Below are 6813 nucleotides of genomic sequence, written 5' to 3' on the forward strand. Positions count from 1 at the left end.
ACACACACACACACACATACACACACACATCACACGTCGCGCTTCCCCCTGCTTCCCCGGCCGCCACCCTGCACGCAGGACACACATACACACACAGGGAGGGAGAGAGAGAGAGAGAGAGAGAGAACCACGCGCACAAAAACGAGGCGAGAGGGGGAGAAGGGAGAAAGAGGAAGGAGGGCCCCACAGGGCAAGGATGGAGTCCCGATCTACGTGGGAAGGGGAAGGAGGGACGCACCCGAGGCAGGAGCAGCGGCGGGGGCGCCCGTCGCCGACCCCGAGGGGGACTTGGTGTCGGCACCAGCCGCCGAGGGGGCGGCCTTGGATACACCCGCGGGCCCGGTGGCGACGTTGGTGGTGACAACCGCACTCGGGCCGCCAGTCGTCTTGGAGGGGGGAGCAGGGGTCTTGGCTCCGGCCTTCGACGGCTGCTTGGCCGGCTGGGCCGTCGAGGGCAGCGGCGCCACCAGATCCGGCAGCGGCAGACCCAGACCCAGACCAGCGCCGGACGCCGAACCGCCCGACAGGGCGGGCAGATCCCCCAACGGCGGGAGAGGCCCCTTGTCAGAGGCCGAGACCCCCGTCAGGGAGGGCAGCCCCGCCGCCGAGAGGGCCTTGCCGCCCGCAGCGCCGGACGCCTTGCCGGTGGTGGTCGCCTTCCCGGCGGCCTTCTTTGGCGTGATGCCACCGCCAGAGGCGGCCTTCCCGCCACCGGCGGCGGCGGCGGCGGCGGCGGCGCCCGGGGAAGTAACCTTGCTGCCGGCGGCGGTCTTGGCCTTGGCACCGGGGGTGGGCACACCACCAGCGGCCGCCGATGAGGGCTTGCCCGCCGCCGCCGCCGCCGCCGCCATGGCAACAACGCCGCCCTTGCCGGCGGGCTTCTTGGCTGGCGTGACGGTGGCAGAGCCGCCGGCGCCAGTCGCCGCCACCGGAGCAGCACCCTCGGCACCCTCGCCCGACGCATTGGCCGCGGTCTTGGCCCCGGCCTTCTTAGTGCCGTTGCCGGCGGCCGGGGCCTTCTTGCCGGCGGCCGGCGACTCGGGGACCGGCGACTCGGACGCCCCGGCCGCAGGCGCCTTCTTGGCACCCTTGGCGGTGGTGGCGGCCTTGACCGGGGGGGCAGGCTTGCCAGCGGCGGCGGGCTTGGTCGCCGTGTCGGCCGCCGCCGCGATGGCCGCCTCAGACAAGGGCTTGGCCTTGGCCTTGGGGCCGCCTGCCGGGGCCGCCTTGCCAGCCGCGGCGCCCTTGGTGGCCGAGGCGCCGGCCACCAGGGCGCCGACCTTCGGTGTGGCGGCCCTGGCCTTGGTGGCGGATGCCGCAGCCGCCTTGGGCGTCTTGGGCGTCTTGGCAGTGCTGGTGGCAGTCGCTCCCGGGGCAGCGGCAGCTGCCTTCGGGGTGCCGGCGGCGTCGGCACCCTCCTTCGGGGTCTTCGGCGTCGCGGCCGCCTTCGAGGTGGCCTTCGTCGCGGCCGCCTTCGGGGTGCCCTTCGGAGCCGCCGCCTTGGGGGTCGCCGCCGCCGGAATGCCAGCCGCAGAGCTGCCTCCATCAGCGCCGGGACCCTTGCCGGTGGACTTGGCTGTGGCGGCGCCGGCAGCGGTGGCAGCAGCAGCCCCCTTGCCGGTGGCCTTGGCCGCGGCGCCCTTGCCGCCGGTGGCGGTCTTCGGCGTGGCCGCGCCCTTGGTGCCCGGGGGGGGCTTGGGCGTGGTGGCGCCGGCTTCGGCCGCAGCGGCCTTGGCAGCGGCCGCGCCAGCCTTGGCCGCCGGCGTGGTGGCCTTCCCGCTGGCCGCGCCGGCAGCAGGAGCCTTCCCGCCGATGGCAGGGTCACTCGGTCCAACGCCGGCAATGGCCGCGGCCGCGGCCGCGGCAGCAGCAGCCACGGCGGACTTCTTGCCGCCGGCCGCCGGGGCGGTCGTGCCAGCGGCCCCGCCCTTGGCCCGGGCCTTCCCGGCCGACTTGGTCGCGGAGGCGCCAGCCGCCTTGGGAGCCGGCGCCGCGGCCGGCGTTTGAGGAGCATCGGCCCCGGTCGACTTGGCCTTGGGGGCCCGAGGCTTGGCCGGGGGCTTAGCCGGGGTCTTGGCCGGGGTCTTGGCCGGGGTCTTGGCCGGCGTGCCGGCAGGCGTGCCAGCAGATGGCTGGGCATTCGCCGTGCCCGGCCCCACGGAGACCGCCCCATCGGCGGTGCCGGCCGAGGCCGCAGCCGCAGCCGCAGCCGCAGCCTTGGCCAGCGCCGCCTTGGAGGGCGCGCGCTTCTTGGGACCCGGCACTGGCACGGGCTCGCCATCTGCAGGGGTGGCGGTGGTGGCGGCGAGCCCAGCGGTGCCGGCCGCGGCCTTGCCCTTGGCCGTCTTGGGCCCGGTGGCTGCCGTGACCGGCGCCTTGGTGGCGCCGTCGGCCTCGGCGGCTGCCGCGGCCTTGGTCGCGCGCGGCTTGGCCGGCGCCTTGGTCGATGCCTTGGCCGGCGTCTTGGTGGCAGCAGCCGCCGGCACACCGCCGGCTGTCACCCCGCCGGGTTGCGGGGCACCACCATCGCCGGCCATGGCTGCCATGGCGGCCGCCGCGGCCGCCGCCGCGGCAGCAGCCACCGCCGCCTTGGCCCGGGAAGGGCGCGGCTTACGGGGCTTCGGAGCAGGCGCCGCACCATCGGTCGCGCCTGCTGCCGGAGCGGCGCCAGACGTGTCGGTGGTAATCGGCCCCTCGGTGGCGGCCTTCTTGGCGGCGGCCGCTGTGCCGGCCCGCTTCTTGGCGGCGGGCTTCGGGATGATGGCGCCGTCGACCACCGGGGCCACACCAGCCTCGAGATCGGCGGCCGCAGCCGCGGCGGCCCCCTTGACAGCCTTGCCGGCCGAGCCTTCGGCCTTGGCGACAGATGCCTTCTTGGCGGAGGGCCGAGGCAGCGCCGGGGACTTGGCCCCGGCGGCAGCCTTGCCAGCTGCTGCCTTGGACGGGGCGGCGGCCTTAGGGGCGGCCCCACCGGGGGCTGCAGTCGACTGATCCACCGAGCCACCGAGCTCGGCCTCGGCCTGTGCCTGGGCCGCCTTTTTGCCCTTGGCCGGGGCGCGCTTCTTGGGCGCCCCGGCCGCCGGCGTATCGGCAGCGGCGGCGCCGGGAGCGGCGGGGTCGGCCACCGAGCCGGCGACCGCCGGCGCCGCCCCGGCCGCCGGTGCCTTTGCCCGGCTCTTGGCCGGGGCGCGCTTCTTCGGCGCGGGACCGCCTGCCTCGGAGGGCTTGCCACCGCCTGCGGCGGGGAAGGCCGGAAGCAAGGGACGAGGAAGCGCAAGGAGGGGGGCGACAACCGGGAGAAAGGGAAAGGTTAGATCGGAGAAAGACCGCCGCATACACAACGGCGTGGGGGGGGGGCAGGAGCGAAAACCAGAACAGGAACACGGACCCTTGGCAGGCGGGACACCAATGGCATCGAGACCGGACTCCGCATTGGAGATGACCGGAACCGAGGCGTCTACATGCACAGGAGGGGGAGAGTTGTGTCAGTGGAAGGGAAGGAGGAGGAGGACCCACGCGTCGGCATATGCGCGCGAGGTAGAGGCGACAGAGGGGGAGGGGAGTCAGGCGCGCGCGCGCGCGCGTGCGCGTGCAGGTCCACACGCACCGAGGTCGGTGCTGGTCAGGGGGCCGGCAATACGATGGCCGGGCTGCTGCTTGCGACCGCTGGCGGCAGCCCCCGGGACCGATGGCGAGGCCAACGACGGCGAGACCCCGGCCGCCTCCGCCGGCGCCTGGACCTGGCCAACGAGCTGGAAGTTGCTGAGCAGATCGCCCGGCGACAGACTGGAGATAGTGGCGGCAATGGCCCCGCCAGGCGGGCCATTGCCGCCCGGGGCCACCCCGGTCGCCGGGTGATGCGCAAAGAGCCCGGCCCCCAGGGCGGCCACATTGTTGGAGATGCCGTTGGCCGACGAGGAGCCATTCGAAACCGACATGAGCTTGGCCGCGGCCGCCGCATATGAATCGTCCTTGCTGATGTCCAGCCCAACATGAAGGAGCTGCTCCTGGGAAACCCGGGCCGCCATGGCTGCCAGGGACAGGTGCTGCCCGGGGTGGTGGTGCTGGCCTCCCGAAACGTGGTGCTGGTTGGCGTGGTGACTACCATGCTGCTGCGGCTGCGGCTGCGGCTGCGGCTGCTGCGACGATGAAGCACTTGGCTGCTGGGAGGTCTCGCGCGAGGTGGCCCCCGAGCTGCCGAGACGCGCGCTCAGCGGACCGCCGCTCAAGCCGGCCCCCGCCGCCGCCGCTGCCTGCTGCTGCTGCTGCTGCTGCTGCTGCTGGGTCGCATGTTGCTGCAGCTTGGATGTCAGCCGGCCGTAGACGTCGGAATCCGGGCCGAGGGCACCCAAATGCGCCTGGAGCTCATGCTGCTGCTGCTGCGACAGAAGGTGTCCCGGATGGCCGGGGATCTGTTGCTGCTGCTGCTGCTGCTGCTGAAGTTGCTGCTGCTGCTGCTGCTGCTGGGCATGGAACTGATGCAGAGCCTGGTGATGCTGCGCCTGCGTCTGTTGCTGCTGCTGCTGCTGCTGAAGTTGCTGCACCGTCGGCGGGGCGGCCTGCTGCGGCGTCGGCGGCTGGCTTCCCTGCTGCGGCGTCGGCGGCTGACTGCCGCCGTGGTGCGGAGTGCCATGCGCATGCTGAGCCTGCTGCTGCGCCTGCGGCTGCCCCGGATGGTGGACGCCAGCATGGCGGGCCTGGCTCTTGGCCGCGACTACGGCTGCATACATGGCCTCCGGGCCGCCCTGGTGCCCATGCAGCGCGGCCAGCGATGAGATGCTCCCATGCGAGTTGACCGCCGACTGCTGGGCATGATGGTGCTGCTGTTGGACCGCCGCCTGGGCATCCCCCCGGTGGTAGGCCTGGGCGCCGCCACCGCCGGGGCCCGACCCCGCCGCCTGCGACGCCGCTGTCGGCGTGGTGGAAGACGACGACCCGGCCGAGGAGCCGGATCCCTGCTGCTGCTGCTGCTGCTGCTGCATGGCTTGCTGCTGCGCCGCCGCCTGGGCCTGGGCTTGGGCATGCTGCTGGAGCTGGAGATGAAGCTGCGCCGCGCTGGGCCCGGCTTGCTGCTGCTGCTGCTGCTGTTGCTGCTGCTCCTGGCCCAGGAGCAACGAATGCGCGTTCAGCTGCGACCCGGCCTGCTGGGCCTGGGCATGCTGCTGACGCAGGTACTCATATGAAACCTGAAGGGGCAGCGACGACGATGAGGCTGATGCCGACCCGGTCTGCGAAGTGTTCCCCGACTGGTGGTGACCCTGCTGCTGCTGCTGCTGCTGCGCGTGCTGCTGCTGCTGCTGCGCGTGCTGCTGACCGAAGTATGCGTGGTGCTGCGAGGCCTGCTCGGCGGTGAGGGCCCCGGAGGGAAGCTCGCCGCCCTGAGCCGCCAGGCGCTGAAGATGGCCCTGCTGAAGCTGCTGCTGAAGCTGCTGGTGGGTGCCCTGCTGAAGTTGGGCCTGGAGTTGCTGCTGCTGGGCCTGCTGCTGGGCCTGCTGCTGGGCCTGCTGCTGAGCATCCTGCGGCGACTTTTGCATCTGCGAGGGGGACTGCGAGGCGCGGGACTATGCATACCGCAATATCAAAACCGGTGAGTTGGAGGGGAGATGGCGAGGCAATGCCGGGCTGGAGGAGCAAAGCGAGACAACGAGAGGCAACAAGACAACAAGGGACAACAAGAGACAAAGAGAGACAAAGAGAGACAAAGAGAGACAAAGAAGGAAAGAGGGGAAGAAAAAAAACATACCTGGGCCGCCTGCTGCTGAAGCTGGAGCTGCTGCTGGAGCTGCTGCTGCTGCTGCTGCAAGAAGAGCGAGTGATTGGCCTGCTGAGGCTGGGCGAAGATGTACTGCTGACCCTGCTGCTGGTGACCGCCCTGCTGGTACTGCGCCTGGAGCTGCTGCAATTGCTGCAACTGAGCGGCTTGCTGCTGGCTCTGCTGCTGCGGCTGCGGCTGCGGCTGCTGCTGCTGCTGCTGCGAGGGCTGAGCCTGCTGCTGGGCCGCCTGGGCCTGGGCCTGAAGCTGGGCCTGCAGGTGGTGCTGCTGCTGAAGCTGCTGGTGGGCCTGCTGCTGGGCCTGCAGATGCTGCTGGGCCTGAAGATGCTGCTGCTGTTGGAGGAGCTGGGCTTGCTGCTGCTGCTGTAGGTGCTGCTGCTGCTGCAGCTGAAGCTGCTGCTGGGGTTGAAGCTGCTGCTGCTGCTGCTGCTGCTGCAGCTGGGCCTGGAGCTGGGCCTGCTGAGCCTGGAGCTGGGCTTGCTGCTGCGCATGAAGCTGCGCATGCTGCTGCGCCTGCTGCGGGGTCTGTGCCTGGGCCTGCTGCTGCTGGTGTAGCTGCTGCTGCTGGTATTGGAACTGCTGCTGCTGCTGGAGGAGCTGGGCCTGCTGCTGCTGCTGTAGCTGTTGCTGCTGCTGCAGCAGCTGCTGCTGGTGTGCCTGCTGCAACTGCTGCGGATGGAGCTGAAGCTGCTGCTGCAACTGCAAGAGCTGTGCCTGCTGCGGATGCGCGTGCTGCTGCTGCTGTTGCTGCTGCTGCTGCAGGGCCTGCTGCTGCTGCTGCAGGAAGTGGATGTGGGTCGAGACCTCGGGCGAAGCCATCATGTGAGACTGGTGGATGGAATTGAGGCCGACGGTGGTGGTGGCGGCGCCGCCATGGGTGGCGCCCTGCCCTGCTGCGAGGTTCTGCTGGGCAGCCATCAAGGCATGACTGGCCGGGTGAACGGCGGACTATGGAGAAGAGGAGAGGCAAAGAGGCAGGTAAGTAGGGGGAGGGAGGGAAGGTCGGGGGCAGGGCACAGCGGCCAGCGTGGGGGGGGGGG

The sequence above is a fragment of the Fonticula alba genome, assembly GCF_000388065.1.
Source record: "Fonticula alba strain ATCC 38817 unplaced genomic scaffold supercont2.25, whole genome shotgun sequence".
Classification (NCBI taxonomy): domain Eukaryota; order Rotosphaerida; family Fonticulaceae; genus Fonticula; species Fonticula alba.